The following is a 24,797-nucleotide window of genomic DNA, read 5'->3' on the forward strand; positions in this document are numbered from 1 at the left end:
GCTGTATGTGGGACGCGGCCTCAGCATGGCTGGAGAAGTGGTGCGTCGGTGTGGTGGGCGCCTGGATCCCAACCCAGGCCGCCAGTAGCGGAGCGCACACACTTAACCGCTAAGCCGCTGGGCCGGCCCCTGTAAGATTTTTCTAATGCACATATTGGAGTATATAAAACAAAAGTGATATCAATGAAAAGAAACCCAGGGTTTAAAAAGACTATTAAGTCCATATTTGAATAAGAGAGATAATGCCACTCATATGTCAGGTGCTTATAATATGTGTACTTATGGAAGTTTCATATAATAAAATACAACTTTCTTATTACTGTTGAGAAGTTGTGTAATTAGAATAACCCCTTTCAGCCAAAAACTTGAGACAAAGTCCATTCACAGTTAGGTAATATGAAGTATTTCATTATATGTAATTTACTTCTTGAGTTAGTCTAGTAGACCTTGAAAATTTCAGCGTTTCATTTCTTCATTTTTGCATTCTCTTTTCCATAGAAAAGTGGAGAGAGTCAAGAAAAGAAAAGAAATAAAAGGGACCTGGAGTTAGGAGGATAAAATCACCTGATTGATGACGGGAATCGCAGCTTCTGGGTACATCAAGAGTACAATTTAGCGCAGCTTCTGGGCAGCTTTCAATATTCCTGACTAGCACCAAGGTGCCAATTGCAGATTGCCTCTGGCCATTGCGGAGATCATTTCCACAAATATAAACTGGTCTTTTACAATTTTCTCATCTTTGCTCTGAGCTCTCTCTCGTGTGCTGTGCTCTTAGGAGACCCAATATCAAGTTGACAGAGTCACTTCAGGCACTCTTTTCCTATATTCTTTTTGGTGTTCTTAAAGCCAATGCTTCCTCCTAATGCAATTTATTTTCTCCATATCATTGCTGTGCTGGGCACCCTTGATTGGGAATCCAGGAAAGTAGGCTAGGGCTTATTGATCTGACCCATCAGGATAATGCTTAAGCAGCAGCTTAAAGGGACAAATGTGGCGAGAAGATGAATGTGTCAAAAGTCACATTCCTGGCTGGGAATTTATCACATTTTGCAGACAGCCGGCATGTAATTGTTTATGGAATTTTTATGTTTAGGAATTTCTCCACTTTAGGAGTTTTGAAAGGGCAAGTCTTAGAGCTTACAGGAGCTGAAAATCCTACAGCACAGACATTTGACCTGAGCTTTGTCAAACAGACTCACCCATGCCGGACTTGGACTCAGGAGGTAGTGACACCTGAAAAAAGAGCCTGAGAGCTTCTTCTCTCTCACTGGTGGTGAGAGCAGTGGTGTAGGCTGAATGGACTTCCAGAGTGGTGGTAGAAGTAGTTGCTGTAGTCATTAGTGCTCTGCTTTCTTGTTGTTGGGTGGGATAGGTGACTAGTCTTGACTAATGAGTCATGAGCGGAAATGATCGTGTCACCTCTGGCCCGGTATGTTTAATAGCTGGCGTGAGACCCTCTGGAGCTCTTTCCCTCTGCCACAGTGAACAGTAAAATTCCAGATATTGGCTTCTATCAGCCTGGGTCCCAGAGTGGGACAATGTGGAGCAGAGTTGCCTGAGACCCGTGATTGGGCAAGTAGCGTGAGCGAGAAATAGTCTTTGCTATTGTAAGCGACAGCATAACCTCATGCATCATGGCTGATGTAGTGGCCACTGTAACACCATTCCTGGCGTAAAAGTGGCAGCAGAGCTGAGGAGTGTTTGGCTAGTATTCTTATCCAAGCAGTTTTTAAGCATGGTTTTGGGCTACTTCCAGAAAACAGTCTTTACCCTGGTTCTTCATCCTTCCAACATTCCTGTGAACTACCTGGCACCCTTTGTAGACTCCTTTTTGTCTCAGATGGCCAGGGCCAGCACAATTCTGTCCAATCCAACTCCCAAATAACTTGGTTTACTTCAGCATCCTGCTATGAATTTCTCTTCCATTTCTTTGGAAGCTATTAACTTTTAAAATCTAAACCTCCTCTTGAGGGCAACAAATTTCAAAAATTTTCTAAATGTATAAAAGATGTGTTGGCTATTTTTCCCTAAATTTATCACTTTCAAACTCCAAGGGTTTATCTTAATTCTTGTACAGTAACATTTGATGAATAAGTATGAGTTCATCTCTTCTTTTCCTTAATCATGCTCTTAACTTCAGAAATATCCTCCTACTCCTTGCTGTCCAGATTGAACCACTCTGATCTCATTAAAATGACCATTTCAGATGGCTCCCAGGGGGTTCTAGGACTGTCCGCCACTGAAATTCAAGTCCATCCACTGTTCTGTTCTTCTCCATCATCCCCCCGACTGCCAGCCAGGAGTGTGCAAACTGTGGGGATGTGGGCAGCATGCCACTCACTGCGCCATGCTGTCTTATCGCTAAGTGAAGTTTGTACTGGATAACGTGTTATGTCCCTTCAAACTCGAAAGTTCAGGGATATCTTTATTTCCTAAGTAACAACTGGTAGTTTAGAACCCATCTTACTGTAAATATAATTTTGTGGGCTTTTATTTTCTAATTTTACCTTTGTCCATTTTGAAGTGCAGGTACCTCCCTTGGGCTCTGGCTGCTTTCTCAGTGGAGCAGAGTTCCTCATTCTTGGTTCTACTGACATTTGGGGCCAGATAATTCTTTTTTTGCAGGGAGAAGGGCTGGCTTGTGCATGTAGGATGTGCAGCAGTACCCCTGGCTTCTACCCACCAGATGTCAGTACACCCCCAAGTCACGATTACAAAAATTGTCTCTAGATATTGCTAAATATCCCCTGGGGGCAAAATTACCGAGAAGATGAAAATCAGTGCATTAGAGTATCTCTATTGGTGTGGTACTTCCATTTTACTGTCCAAAAGATATGTTTCATTTTTAAACTTGAGAATTTCACTCTGTAGTGCCTCTTCTAGATAATTCATAGAGATATTAATATTAATTCCAAGTACAGGAAATAACAACATAATCCCTCAGTTCAATTACCACTAAACTTTTATCATTGTAGAGATGTAGCCATGGGCTACATACAAACATTTACAGTTTTAAAAACTGGAGTATTATGTCACTTTGTCTCCATTTCATACATTAACAGTAGAGTCTTTATAGAATTTTAGCATTATCAAACTACCTTAAATCTCAAATAACAAGGGTGAGCTAATTCTCTTTTTCCTTTTTCTCTCTTCAAAAAAAATACAGTATTCCGCCTGGGAGGTTTAAAATGTTTTTAAGTGTCTTCTCTGTAGAGAGTAAGAAGAATTAAGCTATTATTATTCTGTGTCTTTCGTGATCACACTACCATTGGTGATAAAATCTTTGTTGTCAGAAGAACTTATTTATTACTTTTCCCTGTTATTATTCTTGCACCTTCTAACCTGGAGGCCACTGGTATTCAAAGAGAAATAGCTAGCAGGGGCCCAGAGTGACAGCTGACAGATTTGTTTGGGTGGTAGTGCATGTGCATGTGTGTATGTATGTATGTGCGTGCGTGCGTGCGTGCGTGTGTGTGTGTGTGTGTGTGATATGTCCCCATACATCTAGTCATCCAGTGTTTTTTTTTTGGTGCAGGAGACAGATGTCTACCCTGATAATCTTTACTGATAGCCCCATGACTGGAAATTGACTTGCTACCTATGATAAAGTGAAAACGAGGCTGAGTCAGATAAAGAGGAAATGAAATAGAGTCTGTAGAGAAGAAAATGAGCATGAAGTCAATAGGTGAGAAAGAAGGCTGCTGCACAGTGATTCAGGATTATTTGATCAATGCAGGGGAAAATGCAGGGGGAAATAGCAGGCAACCCAGTTGTTTAGTACTCTATCTACCAATCAGTCAGATAGCCGTCTGTGAAATGATTAGCTATTTCAGTGTTGAGTGGGTAATGCCATAGTGAGAAAAGCAGGACATGTGAACGCACCACAACAACTGAGGTCACAAGACAGTTGTCTGGGTTAATGCTATTTGGACCAGCCGTCTACTCATAACAAAAACAGTGTGAAATTATGATTTTAACATTTTTTGGTACAGCACCACCTTTCAATATTATGTACCCTTTGCATTACTTTTAGAATAAACAGTAAATTGAAGAGAGAGCAAAGGCAGAAGACAAAAGAGGCAAGGCTCCTTAAAAGAACAAGCCTGGGTTTAAAAATTAATGAGAAGGCAGATGTTAGAAGAAAGAGAGAGCTTAACAGGATGATTACTCTGAAGTAGACAGACCCTTGTGATTACTTTGAGGCCTGCCTATCACTAATAGTTGCCCCTTTGAGTCTTCTTAGCATCTCTTCACTATCATCTTTTGAAAGTGCTATTTGCTTTTTTTCAAGTCCGACTCAGGGATATGTTTTAACTAAATTTATTTTTTTGCTATGTCAAACTTAAAAAGAGCTGCTTTGTTTTGCTTTCCCATGAGTTCTGAAATATTTTCATCATATGCCTGAAGATATGTTTTACACGGCAGGTGTTAAGGATCCAATAAGGTCTGTTGGACAAATGATTCATAAATATGTGTTCGCATGCTGTACAATAGTTGAATAGAACCACACAGATGGAGCCATCCTATTCTATTGAGGAAGTGGTGTGTGTTTTTGTAAAAACTGTGATACACATGGTTTTTAGCCAAGGAGCCAGACTCTGAGAAAGTTTTTGGAATAATTTACTTATGTTGTACTGATTTGTTCAGTGGGAGTGTGATGTAAATATACCCTTATTACACATTACAGAAAGGCCTGGAGGGTCTTAATAAAAGAAATTTGAGACATCTCCGGGAAACTATGATAAGAATATAGATAAAATGAATTCTACCAACGAAAAAGATGTTATCTGGTATTTTTGCAGTGATGGGGATTAAGAAGTAAGCTTGAGTACTTGGGTGAAGGATGTTTTAGATCAAATAGAGGGTGTACAAATGTCACACTTGTGAGCAGGAGACATAACTGTTTTCTGAAGTCCTGGGAGATGGGGCTATCTAGGGCTTCTCTTGATCAGGTTTTAGCTAAAAATTAGTAACTGAAAGGACAGGGTTTTAATACCCATGCATTGCATCTCATGAATCAGCTTTCTAATTTTGATGGTATATTTAGAAAAGATGAAAGACCTTGCCCCCCATTTTCATGAAAATACCCTTTTGTTTGTCCTCACACTTCCCAGGGCATCTTATCATGTAGGCATTCACAATGAGGGGAGGTTAGTGGAGAGAGCCATAGAGCCTGATTTGAGAAGGACTTTCAATTCTAGGAGAAGCAGTTCAGATTTTATTCTACGTGCATAGGGTACCCATCAAGCAAAAGAGTGACAGGATCATAGTTGGGCTTTGAGAAGATGATGCCAGCAGAACTAAGAAGAAGGGATTCGAAGAGAGAGAATGAGCACACTGAGATTACGTAGTGGCATTCTTCCTCAGTCAACTAGCTGTACACACAAGTTCACTGAATGACTGACAGAAGCAGGCCACAGGTGCCCTCTGGCTGTTTGGTGCATTGCTTAAGACTCCCTTGCTCATTCCATACCCACTCAACCCAAATTTATATTCTTAGTTCCTGCATCTGGCTTTGGATTGTCTGTATCCCAATTTCCAGGTCTTTGGATCATTCTGTCTTTGGATCAAAGACTTTGACCTTTCCCTCTTCTAGAAAGCTATCCACCAGGCAGAACGCCTTGGCAGTCACTTGGATTGTTCTTCAGTCTCAAACACCCATGTGGTGAATAGGATTTGGACGATTATAATGATCTCTGTATTCCGGCTGAGAGGTAATGAAGGTTACAGCAGGGAGTTAATGACTATGGGGGATTTCAGAGTCAGAGCAACAGTATTTAGTGACAAATTTGGTATGAGGAGCAGGATAAGTAGAAGGCAAACCTGTGGTTGTGGCCCTGAAAAATCTAGAGGACTGTGGGGGCCTTAACTGAGATGTGGAAGACACATGAGCAACAGGATTTTTAAAAGTGAGTGAAATATTACGCATGTTAAGTTTGAGGGACCTGGGACATATTTTTGTGGAGCTGTGAGAGCAGCTCTCATGGAAGGCTACCTTTAGATACCTAGATATACAAGTGACTTTGAGAGATGAAAGCTGAAACAATTGGAACGGTGATATTTTCCATAGGAAAGAGTGGAGTAGGAAGACAGAAGGCCAAGGATGGATACTTGAGTTTTATCCACCCTTAATCGATGATCAGAGGGACAGAAATCAATAAAGAAATTTAACGAGGATTCAGAGAGGCACAAGGAGAGGCAGGAGTCTGGAGAGAAGGAAAGTGGAGTGCTGTGATTCCTTATTCTTTTCAACAAAAAGGGTATAAAATCGTCTGCTATAGAGGGAGCCAAGAATGAAATACATTGGCATGACATTTTCCTGAATAACTTACTGTTTGATGCCTTTTCTTGGTTAATTATGCTTCTTCTTGGCTAATTGTGTTCTGTTAGCTTGAAAGTAAAGGCCAATAAAGGAATAAGCACAGTTCCCACTGAGCGCAGGTGAAGGCAAGCCTTTGATCAGCGACTATGACTCTAGCTTAAGTGTTTGTCACTATTTTTGACTTGCTTGCTGGATTCATAATTTACATGAAAATGGCTAATAGGTGTGCAGCTGCTGGCTTCCTCAGCTGGCCACTTGGTGTTTTGGGGAGCTTCATTTCAGTGAATTCCGGAAATGCATCTTCTGGCTTCCTTGCTTGTGACTTCCTACTTCAGCTGCCTGTATAATTACTTGCTTGGGACCCTGTTGCTCTTTATGGTTTAAATGGTGCAAATAAGTAGATTCATATTTTGATTGGTGTTGGTGGGATTTTAATTAATAGTGATATATTTCTGTTCAGTAGGCCTTTAGGTGCAAGTGATGAAATTTCTTAGGAAGTTGTTCTCGTGCTCTTATCTTTTGAACATGAAGGAAATATGTATGCATGGGTGTGTGTGAGGGAGGCAGGAGAGAGATGAGGGGGGAATAGAGAGAGAGAGAGAGGAAAGAGTGAGAGCAGAGAGTACTCTGATGGGTTTTCAGTTCAGTCCTTCTGGGACTATAGTCAAATTGATCAACCACCTGAGTGTTTCAAATGTTTTAGTCAGATTTTTCTTTATTTCTTCAAGCTTAGTTTTATGCATTGCTTCTGGCTTGAAAAAGTTAACACTATTTCCAGAGCATCTGATTTAAAAAACTGATGAATATTAGAACTTATGGGAATTAGACTCAATAGGAGATAGACCCTTACCCCTTTAATATTTTTTCTTTATATTTGAGAATAAGGAAACAGGGTTTGTTACTTGAAACAACAAAACATGCGCATACCCCCAAAGGATCACTCCCGTTCTTCAAAAAAGCATCTCCAGATTTGCATGATATGTACAATTGTTGAACTAGAGTTGGCACTAATATCACTTTAAGTACTAAAACATTTAATGTGGATGAAAATTACGTACCCATAAAACCATGTATTGGTCAAAGGTCTTTCCAAGTGTGATTAATAATCATGTTAAATGAACATCACTAGCATTTTAGAATTGAAAATAATGTAAATAATCTCAACAACTATAGTGAAAGAAAATATCATATTCATGTCTTATTAATTATAATGTTGGTCCTATGTAGTGTGGGATGTGTGGTAAGAGAAAAAGAATCAAGGATGAAAAATACAGTATTTGCCTGAGCAACTGGAAGAATGACATTTCCACTTAAGGAAATGGGAAAATATGGGGGAGAAGAGGTTGGGTAAGAAAAACCAGCAATCAAACTTAGTTGTTAGACATTTTAATTTTGTAATGGTTAGTAAATGGATACATGAAGTTCAGCTCTGCATAAGCCTGGATAGTTGTCTTATTTACTGCAGAATTTCCATTACCTTGACCCAGTATTTCTTAAATAAATTACTAAACAGGGTTCAGGATAGAGGACAAGCTGGAGAAATAAATTTTGTCAATGTCAGCATATAGATTGTTTTTAAAGTCAAGAGTCTGGATGAGATTACTAAGGGTGAGACCGTAACTGGAGAACAGAAGAGATGTGAAGAAGTCAAGGGTCTGAGTACTGGGTCGTGCTGAATTCTATAAAATGAGGAGAATCTCTATCTCTGTCTCTATGTCTAGCTCTGTCTCTGTCTCTATCTCTGTATCTGTATGTACATCTATATGTATATTCATATCTATGTTCTTATCATATCTCTATATCTAAATCTACATCCATATCTATATCCATTTCCATTTCTATGTTTATATAGACATAGATACAGACACAAGCATATATATTGCATCGAATGGAAAAGGGATTATACTATACTGAATCTTTGGATGTCTGTGTTTTCAATTTAGTGATATTCCTTGGAGATTTTTCCATGTCATCATATCCAGCTCCAGCTCATTCTCTTCTAGTAGCTGCATAGTGTTGTATTGTTTTGAAATTCAGTAGTTTGAGTAAACAGTTCCCCACTGAATGACATTTAGATCATTTCTATTTAGATAATTTGCTAGTGCTAATACGTTCGAGGGAATATCCTTGTCTCTACATCAGGGCACACTTATAGGTGTATATCTGTAGGATGTATCCTGATAGATAAAATTCTAGTTAAAAAAATATGCATTTTTAAGTCTGAGAGACATTGTCAAAATGCTTTGCCAAAAGGTGGCCCTCTCCCTAACGGTATGTAATATCTTTTTAAAACGTTATTCATAAGTTGAGTGATTATTATGTCAACTGATTTACTGTGTCAAGTCAAAATAGTAACTGACACAGGTCACAGAGAATAAAGTTTTGATTGGTGCTGGGAGGGAACGGAGTTCTTCCATAGTCCCAAATTCCCGTGACGCCTGTGTAATTATGGCTTCTGGTTCCATAAATGCCCAAACCAGAGCAGAATTTTACGTTTGATGCAGTAACCTTTTCATTCTAAAATTTTTTATTGCAATAAATATAAGCCAAACGCCCATGCAAGCATTTAGAATTTAATAGCGTAATGTACTTGTGATAATTGATTAGCTATTTGGAAAAAAGTAAATTTATATATTCACATTTTATCACCTAAAATAATAACTTCAAATGAATTGGGTGTTAAAAATCAAATCATCCAAAGACTGAACATCTTCACCATCATCACGACCACAGCAGTAGTAGCAATAAAAACAACCAATCTAGGAATGAGTACTTTAACTACAATCTTAAGAGGAAAGGACTTTCAAACCTACAAAAGGTAGAAAAAAACTGATAAATTTCAGTAAAATGAATATTTTTGCATAAAATAAGCAAATTAAAAGACTCAATATTTTAGAAAAGCATATAAGAAAATGTAAAAAGTAAAGGTTAATATTGGTTATAACAAATATCAAATCAAATATATTTGTATATAAAAAATGATATTACAGACATGTGTCGCTTAACAGTGGGGATATATTCTGAGAAATGCATCATTAGGCAATTTCATTGTGTGAACATCATAGAGTGTACTTACACAAACGTAGATGGTATAGTCTACTACACACCTAGGCTATACTATATAGCCTATCGCTCCAAGGCTACAAACCTATAGAGCATGTTACTGTACTGAATACTGTAGACAATTGTAACACAATGGTAAGTGTTTGTGTGTCTAAACATATGTAAACATAGAAAAAGTACAGTAAAAATATGATATAAAAGATAAAAAATGATACATCGGTATAGGGCACTTACTATGAAAGGAGCTTGCAGAACTGGAAGTTGCTCTGGGTGAGTCAGTGAGTGAGTGGTGAGTGAATGTGAAGGCCTAGGACACTACTGTACACTGCTGTAGACTATAAACACTGTACACTTAGGTTACATGAAATTTTATTAAAAATATTTTCCTTTTTTCAATAATACATTAACCTTAGCTTACTATAACTTTTTTCATTTATAAACTTTGCTTTTTTTTTTAACTCTTTGACTCTTTTGTAATAACATTTAGCTTAAAACACACATTGTTCAGCTGTAGAAAAATATTTTCTTTCTTTATATCCTTATTCTATAAGCTTTTTTCTGTTTTTAAAATTTTGATTTTTTTTTTTACTTTTTAAACTTTTCTGTTAAAAACTAAGACACAAACACACACATTAGCCTAGGCCTACACAGTGTTAGGATCACCAGTATCACTGTTTTACATCTCCACATCTTGTCCCACTGGAAGGCCTTCAGGGGCAATAACACATATGTAGCTGTCATCTCTTATGATAACAATGCCTTCTTCCGGAATATTTCCTGAAGGACCTGTCTGACGCTCTTCTTGAGGAGGTGTCACTCTTTTCAGAAATACATCCGTGCTGGCTTGCTTAGTTTGTTTCTTTTTTTCATCATAGTTTTGCTTGTAAGCAGATAATGCACCATGAACCTTCCCCTCTATTAATGAAAACCTTTTGGTGTTGGGGTCCATGTTTTCAAACTTTTTAAGGAGCTTGTTGAGGTCTGCAAAAGCTTCTGCTAACCCCTTCACTGTGAATTTTCTTGGGGGTTCTCCTTCTTTTTCTTCTCCTATAGTTTCCTTTTCTCTTGCCTCTTCTTCAGCTATGCATTCCTGTTCCAATTCCAACATCTCCTCATTAGTCAACCCCTCAGGAACCACCTCTAAGAGCTCCTCAATGTCATCTTCATCCACACCCAGGTTAAAGTTGTTTGCCATCTCAACTATAGCCTTATTGATTTTTGCAACCTCGTCAACCTTGGCAAATCTTTTGAAGTCATGGATGAACCTCTTGTGTGTCTTCTTCCCAAAGTCATTCATACAGGCCTTGGTGACATCACCCCAAGCCCAAGCAAGATTCTTGATGCAGTCATAGATGTTGTAATATTTCCAGAATTGCATCAGTGTCTTCTCAGTGTCTTCCTCAGTTGCAGCAATAGCCTGGTCAAAGGTCCTCCTCAGGTAGTAGGCCTTAAAAGCTGCTATAACTCCTTGATCCAGTGGTTTGATCAAAAAGGCAGTTTGGAGAGAGAAATGCTGCTTTGATATTGGGATGAAGATCACCAATAAACAAAGGATGCCCAGGAGCATTATCAACAATAAGCAAAATCTTGAAAGGTATGTTATTATCAAAATAGTACTTCTCCATTTTGTTGGCACAGCAACTCAGGAGGGCATCTTGGAAGAGGAGCTGGGTCATCCATGACATCTTATTGCGTGTCAGTACACTGGCAGTGTGTACTTATTGATATGCTTGACGGTCCTGGTGTTCTCACTGTGCCAGACTACAAAGAGTTTCAATTTGTAGCCTGCAACATTGCCCCCAAGCAAGACTGTTATCCTGTTTTAAAAGCCTTGAAATCTGACATTGACTTGGCCTCTTTATGAATGAAAGTCCTTGCAGGCAACCATTTCCAGAATGAGGAAGTTTCATCTATATTGAAAGTAATGGCAAGTAACTTTCCCTCACAACCAACTTAACTAGAGTTTCCAAAAATTCTTCAGCTTCCTTCACATCAGTACTTGCAGACTCACCACTCACTTTCACATTAGGTAATGAATAACGATTCTTGACTAGTTCAAACCAGCCAGAGATAGCAGTAAATTCAACATCATAATGGGGTCCAGCCTTTCTTTTCAATATCGCAAACAAACTTTTTGCTTTGGCCACGATTGTCATGGTGCTGAGATGTATATGCTTCTGTGTCTGGTCTTCAATCCAGGTCATTAGAAGTTTCTCCAGGTCTGATATAGGCCCATCTCGAATTTTTCGTAGTCTCATTGCCTTCAGTGAAGCAGATCCTCTAACAGCTTCTGTCACTTTATTCTTGTTCTTCAAGATCATAGCTATGGTGGAATGACACTTGCCTGACTGGTAAGCAATAACCATCACTTTCGTAGTCCTTAATCACTTTTAATTTCATTTCCAGGTCAATCACTTGACACGGCCTCTTACTGGCAACATTGGCAGTAGATTTTGTATGTTTAGGGACCATGATGAACAAAACAAAACGAGATTAAATCAAGCACAAGAGAAAATGATGAAATCAAGAGATACGGTAAACAAGAGACATATGAGGTTGCTGCCAGTGTAACACGGCATACTGTTTTACAATAAACTTTTTTTTTATAAGTAGAAAGAGTACACTTTAAAATAACAATAAAAAGTATAGTATAGTAAATACATAAACCAGTAACATTGTTGTTTATCATCATTATCAAAGATTATGTACTGTACATAATTGTATGTGCTATACTTTTATACGACTGGCAGTGCAGTAGGTTTGTTTACACCAGCATTATCATAAACATGAATAATGAGCTGGGCTACAATGTTAGGATGGCTACAACGTCACTAGGCAATAAGAATTTTTCAGCTGCATTATAATCTTATGGGACCACTGTTGTATATGTGGTCCATCATTGACCGAAACGTCATTACGTGATGCATGACTGTATTAAACTAAACAAACCAACATTAAAACTTAAGAAAATGGGCCAAAGCATGAAAAACTATGTTAAAGAGAAATTAGAACCATAAAGACATATCTGGACTAATAGTGCTCAATTTCACTAGAAATCAAATAAACACAAATTAAAATGATATACTACATTTAATCTGTCAATTATAAAAACACTTAAAAGATATGAGAAAACTATGTGTCTGGCAAGAGTGAAGTGAAATGGACATATTTATAAATTGCTGGTGGCAATTTACAAAGCAATATAGCGGTAAAGACCACACTTCGAGATGTTATTGTCTCTTGATCCACATATAAATTATTTTCTCTCTCCTGAGAAAAAAGTATATATGAAATAAAAACTTAATCATTAAAATTATTAATAGCAGCAGTATTTATAAAAGCAAAAACTTTTATTCTACCTAAATATTCAAGATATGGAAATAGATACCTCTGAAGACACATATCTGACAAATTATTATGCAGAATCTAGCACTGCTTAAGAAGGGTAAGTAATAATTAAGGACATGATTAGTATATAATAAGTGAAAAAGCACAAAATCAAAAGAACATTCTGATTAGATCCTTGGGGAGAAACACTCACTGATAGATTGAAAAAAAGAAAATATATCAAAATATTTATAGTGGTTATGTTTGGCTGGTGGGTTTCCTGGTAATTATTTTCTAAATATACACTTCTAAATATTTGAAATTCTCTTTAGTTAGAATATACAATTTTATGGTGAAACAAATGATTTAAAACTGTAATTTCATAAAATGAAAAATATTTTTGTTCTATATTGTAAAAATTTACTCTGACTTTTCTTTTTTGGCCTTAGAGAAATAAATTTTAACCTCCAGATTCTGAGGCTTTTCCTTAAATTCCATATGATAGGAATCCGAGCCTTACTTGAGTGAAGAATTACATACCTGAAAGAAGCAGTCTCTGTGTCATTAATTTTGCCTCCTAAAGGATTTTCAGTTTCCCAGTCTTCAAAGCACTCTGCTCCCTCCTGTTTGAGAAAAACAAATTCTGGATTGTGTCTGTATTGTGTAAGGGCCAACTTCAGCAACAGGCAGTGACTCTCCCCCCTCCACCGGAACCTGTGTAAGTGCATCCATTTTTAAGTTTTCGAGAGTGTAAATCATGCTCAGTGCTTTGAATTTGCAGAGAATCTATCACTGGGGCTGGCAAATCAAGCAGTGTCAAGTACTGTGCTCCAGCAAAGGGGACAGAGAAAGAAAATTCAGGCGTTAAATAAGCTGTCCACCATAGAGTAGTTGGAAAAAAATTGATACTCAAAATTTCCGCTAAGTGATGTCCACATCATTTAAATTTTTCAAATTACCAGGATACACTGAAGTCTTTAAATTTGCTCTATCTTGTTACCACTAAGTTAGCAGACTTAAAAGTTGGGAACGTCAATGACAGTGTGATCGACAGCAAAGTTTCCCTCGAGGGCAACTCAGATTAGGAGTAGATGTGCATTCTAAACATCAGGACTTTCCAATATGCCTTTTCTTCACCCAGTGCCCTGAAGATCAAAGTCTTAGCATTTTTTAATAGACTGTATCAGACTTGAATCATAAGTATAGAGGCTAATCAACAAACTAAATGTAAATTTGCCTGTGTATATATATGTATATATAGGACACAAACTCACATATTTGTACACATATATATGTGAGGCATGATACACTCTCCTTCTAATAAGTTTAAAGATTATATTTAGCCTGTTAAATAGCGGAGTGTGGTTGTTTATTTTCTGATCCAAGGTCAAATCTCTCAATTGTGATCTAATTAAACTAATTAGGAAACACACTATTTACTCATTTAGAAAATACAAAGCCAGTCTTTAATCTTCAGAGCAGTTTACTGTGTTAATTTATTCTTATATTCAGGTGCATGTTTGTTATTTTTATACCAACCTCTGAAATGTTTTCTACACATCTCATTGTGAAGAATAAAAGACTATTTAATGCATTAGCAAAGTAATATTTCTCACATGGGTGGTCTAACTTTTGACACTGATTCATCGAGGTCTCACAAAGAGAAGTCTCACAAAATGCACTGGTTTGCCATCATCTGGAATATTGAGCAGTTTATAAATATATTTCCCTGGAGACCTCATCAGGTAATGCATTTTTTAAGAGACACCTAGCACTACCAGCAAGTAACAGGCAGTCTCCAGCATCGCCGTTCTTCCATCTGGCCTGAGTTTTGCTGCCTCTATTTGTACACCTTCACATGAGGAACACTCTAGGAACTAAAAACTGTTCTCTCCTTCATTATGCATGTGGCGTGCGATGCAATTTACCACCTAACAGATGTCATAGCTAAGTACCCAGGATCATGTCATGATTCATTCATCTTAAGACAATCTGCTTCATAAATGCATGGCTTTTTATAAATTGGGAGAATTTGGCTTTTGAGTAATTCTGTAAATGCTGTCTGTTTATAACTTTAATTTTTTTCTTAAAATACAATTACAGACTTCAGATAGTTTGTTTTCAGGTTAGCTCCCTCTTTTTGGTTCTACTTTGAATATTTCTGCCACTGAAAAAATAATAAAAAGCATCAAATTTTTTTACCAGAATGGTTATTGAGGTATGGAGATTATTCTCAAATTGAGGTTTTGATGTCTAGGCAAATCTGGTGAAACATTATTTCTCTGCCCTTATAAAGCAAAAAATTCCTGCCGGGTGGTATTTTACATAATATTGTCATTAAACATGGTCTATCTTTAGCGGAAGAAGCAGACGGTAATAAGTCAAATAGGGATGAAGAATGATCTGAATCTGAGGAGATACACTTGCAAATGAGTAACCGAAATTATTATTAAAGGTAGTAATATGACATCCAGATTAATAGAGTAAAAGGTTGAAAGAAATGTTTAACTATTGGGAGTGATTATCTAAGGCTTATTCCTAAAAGAATACGTTACTTAGTCTCCTATTTTGGGAGGCTTATTTTTCTATGCTAGAATAAAGAACCCATAGATTCTTCGCTGCAGCTGTTTCGGTCTTGATTAATCTAAGTACTGTAACCATAAAAGGAAAAGTAGCTTAATTAAAAAATGTTAGAGCAGAATAGAATACATTTACAATAATTTTCCTTCTCTTTTTGACTAAATGCAAGAAAAAACATCATCCTTTCTTTTAAAGGGAGCAAATCAATATCTGTGCCTTTGCAATTACACTCGAGGCACAATGTTCTACAGGCAGTGCACAAACAAAGGGATCCTAGGTTAAAAACCATATCCCTCAGCATTAAAAAAAAAGAAGAGAACTATTTAAGTCTTGCTACATTTATTTCTATTCTCCTCCCCCAGTCAAACACCATCATTGCAACTTTCAACCTTAATCCCACAAAAACCGTTCTCCCAAATGTATAGGCTGTTCTTTATTACTTAATTCTGTTTTTAATTTCCCCCCAAAGGGATCCAGATTGATTTCCTTATTACCTTGAGGTGAATATGTCTCATTGGGTTGAGGCCTAGATTTTTTATAAAGTGAATTTATCCTGTTAGTATTTACACAGCTCTCAAGAAGTATGAGGTAAAGCCACAGCAGGAAAGTTTTCCACGCGGGACTTCTGTGTTTTCCTCTCCTGTGGATAAAGAAATTGATTTCCTATGCGCATTTGTAGGATCCCTATGGGAGACAGTTTTCTCACGATTGTGCTGTCAATTGCTTTCAGTAAGTATCTGTAATGATAGGCTATAATGGGAGAGAATAAATAGTTTCAACTAGAACAGGTGACTATTTACAATTTTGATTGTATGTATCAAAAAGTTTTCTTTTTGATAAGTTTAAGAATACGTCTAAAATTTTTCAATAGTCACAACAGGAAAAGCAAGGGGATTAGGCAGCGAGTTTTGTAGACTTAATCATAAAGACCTATGATTCTGATAGCATCGTCGTACCTTCCTCTGCAATTATCTCTGTTTGTTTAGCATACAACCAACCTAGTTCCATGGTGGTTGCTTTGCATCATGGCTGAGACAGATTACAACCCAGACATAATTTGTTTTTCAGTGGGAATTTCCCACAAAAAAATTGAATTATTTACTATGTTCAATTCTGCCCTATGTTTGGTTTAATTTTAAGGGATTTTTTACTACTCCATGTGAAAATAATAAAACATTTTTAATAATGCCCAGGAATACTGTATACAGAATAAAACCAAGCGCCACCCACCGGTTAGCTCCCTGGAGTCCATATTAAAAGCTAAACAAAACATACCACACAAAGTTAAGAGAAGGAGTGGGACCAAACTGGACTGAACAATAGGAGCGTATTTTATTTCTCTGGCTTAAGCACATCATGGGAATATAAAGTTCTCCATACTCCTTATATAAAATTGAAAATAATACTTTGCTTTGCAGATCCTTCAGGAATTGATAGAAGAAGCAATTTGGTTAAAACATTTTCTAATTCTTTTTCTTCTGGCTAAATTCAGATCTATAAACTGAATATGCTTAAAAGAGATATTCCTTTTTTATTGTTTTTAGAAACATGAAGGCAACCTCAATCTTTTTTCATTTGAGACCAGTTTACAGATTCTCTGTTTCTTCTATGCGGAAAATGTGCCTCCTATCCAGTTGGCTCCTTTGGAAGAAGGAGCTTCTTGTGGACGAAAGTACCTAAGCAGACTTAGTTGTCACGTTGTCCTGAGTTGCCCTTGAACTACAGAGGAAGTAAGAGACCTGATTTCAGGAAGCTAGATAGCAAGGTAAGCTAGCTTTTAAGGACATATCTTGTTAAAAATTAGCAACAAAGGATAGCTACACTGGAGATACTTGCTGAGAGAGAAGAATCTATACCCTCCACTGAGTTGTATCTAGCAAAAGACTGGGCTAGGGAGAAACAATGCATGTGAGGTTTATTCAGTCCACCCTTTCCATTAGATTGGGAGGTCTCTAATCTCAAATTCACATCCTTCAGAGGACAGGCAAGCAGTGTAAACGAGTGAAGCAGGGCAGGTGAGCTGTGCATGTTTGGAGTTAGTATTTGAATTTCTAATGAAAAAAAAAGAGGAAATGAACACATTTGTCTTGATTTGAACACACATGCCAGACACACACCCAACTGTCTGGCTCTACTGATGGGCCCCCATATGTGGCAAGTCCTAGTTCTTCCACTTACTAGCTGTTTGACAGAGCAAATACCTTAAACTCTCTGTGCTTCAGTTTCCTCATCTGGGAAATGAGAATTATACAGTACCGACCTCATGGAATTATTATGAGGAATAAATGAGTTGATACATTTCAAGTGCTTCAAATAGCACGTGGCACATACCAAGGGCTGTGTAAGTATTTATTGTCATGCATGTTTGTTTTGTGCCTCTTTCTCAGTTTTTCTCTGTCTTTGTACACACACAGCACACACAGACACACATACTCACAAACATACACATTAATAAAAATGTTATTAAAAGTGGATCTGGAGGATAACAGAGAAGCTGCAAAGACTGGATAATTTGTATGTGTCCCTCAAGAACCATTCTCTGCCCTCCTTCACTCTTTTCTGTCTTTGTGTCCCAGGAGGCTGACCTCTACAAATGACACAAACTGGCTCACATGCCCCGTGGCTTCTGTCAGATTTGTCTAAGAGGAGTCACCTACCGAAGATTGGAGACAGTAAGGAGAACGAGGTCAAGGTGTTTATTTCCCTGCCTCCTCCCTGTTGGAATGTTCCTCTGCTGAAAGTGATAGCCCCTTGCATGGTCCCTTCAATTATGGCTCCTCTCTCTCTTGCCCTTTTAGGCCTAGTAGGCGACAAATCCTGCTCTTGCTAGCCCTGATGTGTTTAATCTTACCTTATTGCTCATGCTCACGTTTGTCAATAACTTTTCTCAATAAGCCTGTTTGACTATGTCATCACTTTCTTGCCTGGACCCTAACTGATATAGGCTCTTATGTAAAATGAGTTAACATCGTCTCTCTTTTTTCTCTAAATCCTGCTAAAATGATAGAAGACATAGTAAGATGATAATGAACCCACAGAAAGCCTGGATATCCAATGGGTGTGACAGCAGCAGAAGATCCAAGTAAATTCCACATTGACAGTGAAAATCACCTGAACTGAGGACCATGCCCCTACACAGGTCACCTTCAAAAAAATTGATTTTTTTTTTCCTGAACAAAAGGCTAGAATAATCTATGTTCAGAGAGAGCAGTAGTTAGTTGAAGTAGTAGCTAGTGAGATTGGTCTGAGGTTACTAATAGGATAAAACATTTGAAGCAGTCATATCCTTGAGAGGGGTTCCCCAAGAAAAAGCTGTGAGTATAGCTCTCTGAAGAGGGTGCTTTGACCTAAGAGACACCCAGAATGCATTTGCAGGCCAGAGAAACAGGGTCGTTCCCTAGGTTACAAGTGGAATAAAGAGACATCTGCCTGGAATGGCTCTGATAAAGTTGTACCTGAGTTGTCGAATAGATAGTCTTTGAAAACACCAAGTCAACGTGAAAATTATAGCATTCTTGTTCCTAGTTATCAGGAAACCTAAATTCATATAATATTACGGAGTGAAAAAAAAAGAATAAATGTTGAAAATATATTATTCAGGTAAATATGAAATTATCTGGTAATTTGGTGTATTTGAATCTATAAAACTAAATTTTCTCTTTTCAAGCATTTGTATGAACATCCATGTGTAAATGAAAACAATATACTGGAAAAAATGACTCTCCAGATTCGCTGAAACTTGATAACACTGTCAAATGTCAAGAATGGTTTTCTTAATATAAATGTATAGCACTCAAAGCGAGGGTAATGAAGTGTGTATGTGCATATGTGTGTACATGCACATACGTGTGCTCCTCAAGGCAAGTCTACACTGCTGAAAAGCAATGGAATGGTGTCCACATGGTATGTTCTTTCCCCTTATTGTTAGGAACCTACTCTTATTGTACTTTTCTCTGGAAAGAATGTACGCAATATAAATGTTCAGTTTTATAGTTGCTTACATTCTAAGGAGATGAAGTGAGGAAAAGGAACATTTTCCCTTTCATTTTCTTACGTAGTGAATGCAAGGGATATTTAATGGTAGTAAAAATGAATTTATTTCCTATAATAACAGCAGCAACTTACAACTACCATAACACAACCAAAAAACACCCCAAGACATTTGGTCATTTTAAAGTAACTGAAATACTGTTTATTTTTGTGGCTTGGCTATCAATTTATTATAAATAGCTGAAAACTTCTAAACATTTAAACGTGTTTTAAACATGGTTTGAAGTGGCAGAATTTATTATTATGAAATCCTTTTAAAATCAACTTGACATTATGGTTTTCTAACTTCTTCCCCAACCAAGGCAAAACAAAAACACAAACATACAATGGGCATAAAAGGAAAAAAAGAATCAAAAGTGGTTAAGAGAAATAAATAAACTAGACATAATGCTTTGATGTCTGAGTCATGTGGTCCATACCAGTCAAACAAAGCATTTTAGAAAAATTTTAGAAAAATGTAGGCTATGTATACATTCAAGAGAATTTTCTACAATAGTATAGTTTGGGGGGTGTTTACTTCATTAGATAACAGAAGCTTAGTTCTTGCCTGAACCCCTACAAATGACTCTCAGGGCATCAACAATAATATTCCCCAGTCTTTCTCTAGACATGAAGATGAGCATATTATTTATCTACCCTTGATGGAAATAATTCCACTAGATCCTAAAGGGAGTTTTGGTATCAGGTTTTCTGAATTTGCCTTTGGAATATCTAACTCATTAAGGACTTTTAAAGATGGCTTCCTTGGCACAGGCGTCAGGTGAAGCTCATATTTATTAGGTCCCAAACATCCACTGGTGCTTTTAAGCCCAGAATAGAGCACTGAATTTTAATGTCCTAGATGGTGAAGTTAATTAACTTTCTGTCAAATGGACAAAGCAATTTCAAAATAATGTAAATATTTGATTTTATTTAACTTAAGAATTAAGTTAAAAATTAAGAATCTCCATTAAGAAACCTATTTATTTTTTGAAAAGAAAATAATTTTTATTGTGGTAAAAAATATATATATACATAAGGTATATAAAATTTACCATTTTAACTATTTTTGTGTGTACAATTCAGTGGCATTAAGTACATTGACGTTGTTGTGCAATCACCACCACCATCCATCTCCAGAACTTCTTCATCTTCCCAAAATGAAACTCCATCTCCAGCAAACAACTCCCCATTCCCCATTTCCCCCAGCTCTCGGTAATTGCCGTCCTACTTGATGTTTCTATGAATTTGACTAATCTAGTACTTCATTTAAGTGGAATCATACAGTATTTATGCTTTTTTGTCTGGCTTGTTTCGCTCAGAATAATGTCTTCAAGGCTCATCTGTGTTGTAGCATATGCCAGAATTTCATATCTTTTTAGACCGAATAATATCCCATTGTATGTATACACCACATTTTGTTTATCCATTCACCCATCGATGGACATTGAGTTGTTTCCACCTTTTGGTTAATGTGAATAATGCTGCTATAAACATGAGTGCAAATATCTTTTTGAGTCCTTGCTTTCAATATTTTTGCATATATACCAGAAGTGGAATTGCGGGATCGTATGGTAATTCTGTTTACTTTTCTGAAGAACCACCGTTCTGTTTTCCACAGAGGCTGTACTATTTTACATCCCCACTAGCAATTACAAAGGTTCTCTACAAGGTTCCAATTTCTCTACATCTTGCCAATATTAGTTATTTTCTGTTTTTTTGATAATAGCCATCTTAATGGGTGTGAAGTGATATCTCACTGCAGTTTTGATTTGTATTTCCCTAATGATTGGTGATGCTGAACATCTGAAAAACAAAATAATTTTAAGGTTTGTTTTTTAAAATTCCAATCAACACTACAGCCAGTGAGTTAAAATTTCTTTTTAAAATCTTTTGGGTTCATCTAATATTATTATATATTTAAAAGAAAAACTTAAAAATCACTGCATATTAAATTAAAATTTTAGTTAAATTCACTTTATAGATAAAAGAGCATCACAACTGCTCTTTTGATCGAAACAATGAAAAAATATTTTCTATACCATGTAAATTGCTAATTAACTACTTCATTTCCAGATTATGTGAGTAGCAGATTCTCATTAGGTGAAAAAAGTATTCTAAAATGTGGAGAAAATGTGTGAACACCAAAAGAAACAAACAAGCTATCAACCAAGCAAACTATGGTATTGAATAAAGCAATAGTTGGATTGAGTATTGAGAAATGCCAAAGAAATACAATGTAAATTCAATTTAAATTTAGATTGAAATTTTTTAAAAACTTCTTTAAGAGACAATAGAAATTTAAAGAGGCTGTGAGATGAGTTAATGTTCTCATTTCAGAGATCTTTATTAATTTTGTAGATAAATAATGGGGAACATTGCTGAAAGGAGCATGAAGAGGGATGTTTACGGCCAAAAATATGGTCTATTTGGAAAACAGATGGCTTATAAAAATCAAGCTTTATGAACGAAGGTTTGTGGGAATTTTGCTGGTTGGATTTAAGGTTTTTTTTCTCCCCTCTGAGTATTTCCATTTGATCAGAGAAAGCTTTGTGGTGATATTTCTGAAGCTAGTGATTCTGATGCTGCCAGCCAAGGAGTTTCAATGGTTTTCTCTGAAAAGTAGTTTCATACTTTCTTTTCCAAGACAGTAAATTACCCAAACAAAAGTAACATGTGTAGTTTGCTGGAGGCCATATAAAGAAAGAGAGAAATGTGTTTGCGCAGCAACAAAAGACTGTGGCTTTATTGGCAACACCATCAAAGCTAATTCATTTGCTTGCCAAGGCAGTGTGAATCCACTGCAAGATGTGTCAGACGTGTTACAGAAATAATTTTCCTGGAGCACCCGCTTGTGGACTGTAGCTCTTTCGTCAAGCCCCCTGACTGAGAGGGAAGACTTTTGATGATAGAGCAGAACTGCTTTCCTCTTTTGATTTTCTTCCTTTCAGAAACTACATATATAAGTAACAATTTTGATTCTCATAGGTCAGCAATTTTTCTATCAAATCACTGAAAAGATGTACTCTGGAAACCCTCTCCTAACTTTCTGATTAATAATCGCTTCTGATTTTAATGAATTCGAATCATTTAAGATGTGACTCCAAGAATTATTTTGAATCATTTTAATCTACTGATGGAAGTGTTCATCGACTGTTGTACAGACATTTTGGAGAATCAATAGGGAATATTCCAAGTTAGAGAAATTTCATCTCTGTTGTATGATAATATATGCTAAGTCTATGAATATGGGGCAATACAAATCTGCAAAGATCTTGTTTAGTTTCAATCTAAAGATTTTGCTCGATTTCTTAAGCTCTCGTTTAAAGATAGTGAGAGATTTAAGCTAAAGCCCTTTTGTTCACGAAGATAAACCTTTCCACTGCAAATCACTGAACATCTTGTTATCTGGTTGAGCTTGCAGCCAGCTAGAATGACAAAAACAAACAAACAAACAAATTCACAGAACCCTGATTCATGTTATAAAGGTCTTGAATTTGAAATCTAATATAGTGGTTTAGATACCGTAAATAACTCTGTGTTGTAACTTGTGCAATGTAATTCAGTATCTCCTAACATTTTTTTAATGTTATTCACTTTATCTTAAGTGGTGTAGAAATGGTCAGTGTTGCATGGAGTTCACAAAACTAACATGCTCTTAGATTTAGGAATTAACAATAAGTTTCAGTTTTGATATGATTCATTTATTTAATATATTTGGTATGGAAATATTTTAGGGTATATTAGAATAATTTTTATGATTTTGATGTGTTTATATTTGGTGTCGGGTAGTAACTTACCATATTTGCCAGCATATAACAGTACTGGCCTACATGTTGTATCTGGTTTATTTGTATTTTTGCCATGATGTTTGGTGTTACTGGATTCTATCACTGGGAGATGACATCTTAAAACAATTGTGGAAAATGCTCTTACAAGCATAAAAACAGAACTCTTGGGCCAGAGAGGATATCAGATAGTCATCTAGTCCTTTTTCCTTTAGGTCTTCTGGGCATGGAGGGCAGAAGATGAGCCACTGAGGTGTAGGAAAATGTTAGTCCTATTTATATTTATTTTACTTCATCCTTTAAAAACACACATTCATATTACTTTAAAAATAGACATCTTCCTTGACTTACAATGGGGTTACCTCCTGATAAGTAGAAAATACAGTAAGTTGAAAATGCATCTAATACACCTGACAACCGAACATCGTAGCTTAGCCTAGACTACCTTAAACATGCACAGAACATTTACATTAGCCTACAGCTGGGCAAAATCATCTAACACAAAGCCTGTTTTATAATAAAGTGTTGACTGTCTCATGCAATTTACTGAATATTGTACTGAAAGTGCAAAACAGAATGGTTGTGTGGGTACAGAACGATTGTAAGTGTATTGGTTGTTCACCCACGTGATTGCGTGGCTGACTGGGAGCTGTGGCTCGCTGCTGCTGCCCAGCGTCATGAGAAAGTATCTTACAGCATATCACCAGTTCAGCAAAAGATCAAAATTCAAAATTCGAAGTACAGTTTCTCTAAGTTGAAGTAAAATTAATTTAAGTAACATTCTCTACAACAACAATATATCATTATTATTATTATTTGATTGTGATAACATTTACAGATTTCTTTCCTTTTGGAAAATGCTGCTTTCCCTCTCAAATGTGATTTCCTAGTGCAGCAGATAAAATTTTTAAAAGCTGAAGTTTCAAAATATTCTTCAAAACTAGATTTTAAGGAATAAGTCTTTGATAGCAAATACAACTAACTGATTAATTTAACAATTTCTGGCATACCTACTATACATGCTGCAATAACTGCTTTGAGTTCAGGGCTAACTGACACTTTCTTCTCCTTCAAAGACATATATGTGCATAATTAATTACAATAACATGATAAGTGGCATCGTAATTGAGGTGTTCACCAGATGCCATGGGTGTACTGAAAAAGGAGTAGTGAAGAATTCCAGGTGAAATGAGAGAGGCAGGCAGGCGAACTTGTCTTGAAAGAATTTTACTAAGTTGAAAAGACAGGAGGAAAGGCATTTATTATCACATTTTTTGGTGATTTAAGTCTAATATTATATGATGAAATGATTATAGAACAAGCTTATTTATTATTCTGATCACTGAAGAAGATTCTGGGAATATGGCTACCTTAACACATCTCACCTTTCTTTACTGCCTAGCTTCAATCTGTGTCTCCTGAGGCAAATGGTTTCTGGGAGTGTGGATTACTGGATATCAGTCGGACAAAGGAGACTCAGTGGGAAAAGTGGTAAATAGCTTTCTCTCCCATGAGTTAGGCAATAACCTGGAGACTAGAATCAGAAAGCCTGAAGTCAAGGACGGGCATATAGTAGATTCTGGGGAGAGCTTGGCCTTCAGAGTCTGGAAGACATAAAAGTTAGTGTTGACAACAGACCCACAGGAGTTGGCTTGGTCTTGTTGGTTAACAAGAATTTGACGAGTGAC

Source organism: Ceratotherium simum, chromosome 4 (assembly GCF_057802395.1).
Source record: "Ceratotherium simum simum isolate JZ-2026a chromosome 4, ASM5780239v1, whole genome shotgun sequence".
Taxonomy (NCBI): domain Eukaryota; kingdom Metazoa; phylum Chordata; class Mammalia; order Perissodactyla; family Rhinocerotidae; genus Ceratotherium; species Ceratotherium simum.